Source organism: Silene latifolia, chromosome 1, assembly GCF_048544455.1.
Source record: "Silene latifolia isolate original U9 population chromosome 1, ASM4854445v1, whole genome shotgun sequence".
In the NCBI taxonomy this organism is placed as follows: Eukaryota; Viridiplantae; Streptophyta; class Magnoliopsida; order Caryophyllales; family Caryophyllaceae; genus Silene; species Silene latifolia.
The window spans coordinates 106,236,730-106,239,217 of record NC_133526.1 but is presented as its reverse complement, the minus strand read 5'-3'; the positions used below and the strand labels follow the sequence as shown (position 1 = coordinate 106,239,217).

The following is a 2,488-nucleotide window of genomic DNA, read 5'->3' as shown; positions in this document are numbered from 1 at the left end:
AATCCGAGCGGATTGTCTCCAATCCGCCCGTCTCCTCACAGCACAATCCAAGCGGTTTCCTCCAAAGACGCTCGGATTGCACTGCCACAATCCGCCCGGATTCTCTTGAATCCGCTCGGATTCCATCGCCAAAATCCACACATCCCGACCCTAATCCGCACGGATTCCTTCACAGCCAATTTCGTCTTCTCCAAGCTACAAAGAAAGAAGCCCTTCCTTCGGAAAATACCGGCTCCTCCTTGCTCAATCTAAAAAGTGTAATTACTAGTTTAGCCCTTAGTTAACCCTAATGCATCCTCCCTAATTTTCACTATAAATACCCCATTAGTCTAATTAGAGGAGCATGTTCTTCTTATCAATAATTACTGTAGTTAATATCAATCAAATCTCCCTTTAATATTGTAATCAAGTATTAATCAAGTTTTAATCCAAGTTTTATTTCTTTAATCTCTCTCTTGTTCATCCTTTATTTTGGGTAATTGAAGATTATTTGGGTTATTATTGGGAGATTGACAACCTCTCAATCAAACATCAAGTACTTCTATTATTCTTGCTTTGTTATTGGAATCATTAGTAGGTATAATCTCTTAATCCCTTTTTAATTATTGTTAATTACTTTCATTTATTCATCATGTTTCAATTTGTTGATATGATTGACAACCTTGCTAGCACGATCAACATGATAATAAGTGAGTAGTCTCTTAGCTAGGGTTAATGGGTGATTAGGGGAAACCAACATGGGGAATGATTCATGCTTAAATTAATATGCTTTCATGGTTTATTTGCTTGCTTGTTTTGATCTTAACTCATGCACAAGTTATGTTTGATGAAATGCTAATCCTATGAATCCTTGCATTTACCACCATCACCTATCTTTTCAATGAGACTTGTAAGACATAAACCAACTCGAGTCTCATTAGACCATGCATGTTGTTGAGTAGGGAAGATTAAGTCGACTTGTAGGTGTTGTACAATCTAATCGATTCGGCTCCGGGACCCAAACTTTCCTAGGATTGTAAGATATAACCCAACTCAATCCATCACAACAATAATTGCTTGCCCATGATTCCCCTATGATCCCATGACACCCTAGTGCTTTTTAATCAATTGTTTACAACCCTTTTTAATTCATCTTGCTAGTTTATTTTCATTGCTATTTTAGTTAGTGACCTTCTACATCAACCCAAATTGTGACACCCCTAAGACACCGCTAGTTGCAATAGAAATCTCATTTCAATTCCCGTCCCTTGGGATCCGACCTTTACTTGCCTCTTTACTAATTGTAGAGTTGTTTTGTGAAGTTATAAATTGTGTTTTGATTCGACCGTGACCCAACGACCACATCTATTTGTGAACACGAAACGGACCGATCAAAAATGGCGCCGTTGCCGGGGACGGTGTTTGTTTGATTTAGATTTCTATTTATTGTTATTAGTTGTGTCTTTGCCTTGGGGAAGTAAAACTCCTCAAGGTTTGTTCTAATTGTTTTCGAGTTGTTTGATATTTTGCATGTCTAGAAGGTCACAAGGTGAATTGTTACCTTTTGACCGTGAAATCGAAAGAACCTTGACGAACAATAGGAGACTTGTTAGGAGGAATTTAAGAGGTATTAATGAAGTTGTTCAACCAACTATTGAGTTCACCAACCCTTTCGCAATAGAAGGAGAGGAGAACCCATTACACAATACCCCACAAAATCAACCTACAATGCCTAAATTCTCGTCACACTCCGTACCCACCGAGGAGAACCTACACAATGGTACTCCTACACCACAACATCTAACCGGAAACTTTATTGCCAAATCCGCCTTCATCCAATTAGTTGAAAGGAGCCAATTTGGGAGGATGCCTAGTGAAGACCCTCATTCTCATATGGAAACCTTTTGCGACTATTGTGATGCAATCTCTCAAACGGGTGTGACTCAAGACCAAATTAGATGGGTCTTATTTCCTTTTTCTCTAATCGGCACCGCGAAGCAATGGTTGAAGGGCCTTGATAAAGCCACTCTCGGAATTGATTCTTGGAATAAGTTGGCTCTAGCTTTCTACAAAAAATTCTACCCGCTGGAAAAGACTAACATGCTAAGAGCTCAAATTACGAGTTTTAAGCAAAGGGATGAAGAATCTTTGTATGAAGCTTGGGAGCGGTTCAAGGGAATTTGTCGCTCATGTCCTCACCATGGACTTAGCGAATGGTTCTTGGTAGAACAATTTTGGAATGGTTTATATGAAGATTCAAGGAACATTCTCAACATGGGATCAAATGGAATGTTCACCGAAGTTGATGACAATCAAACATGGAACAAGATTGAGGAAATGACGGTCCATAACTCACAATATAGTAGACCTCGCAAGGCTACTAGAGGAGGAAAGCATGAAGTGGACTTCGTTACTCAATTGGGTGCTCAACTTAGTGCTCATATTGACACAATCAATTTGAAGTTTGAAAAAGCTATGGCTAGACTTGAAGAAGTCTCAAAATCACCAA

General features: G+C 39.1%; 1 non-coding gene across 1 annotated transcript; it reads right to left on the bottom strand.

The window, feature by feature from the left end:
- Nucleotides 1–2,079: 2,079 nt before the first annotated feature.
- On the bottom strand, nt 2,080–2,186 carry LOC141617728 (small nucleolar RNA R71). Its single transcript, XR_012531194.1, has one exon. It is a non-coding gene; the product is annotated as a small nucleolar RNA R71 (small nucleolar RNA).
- Nucleotides 2,187–2,488: the final 302 nt, after the last annotated feature.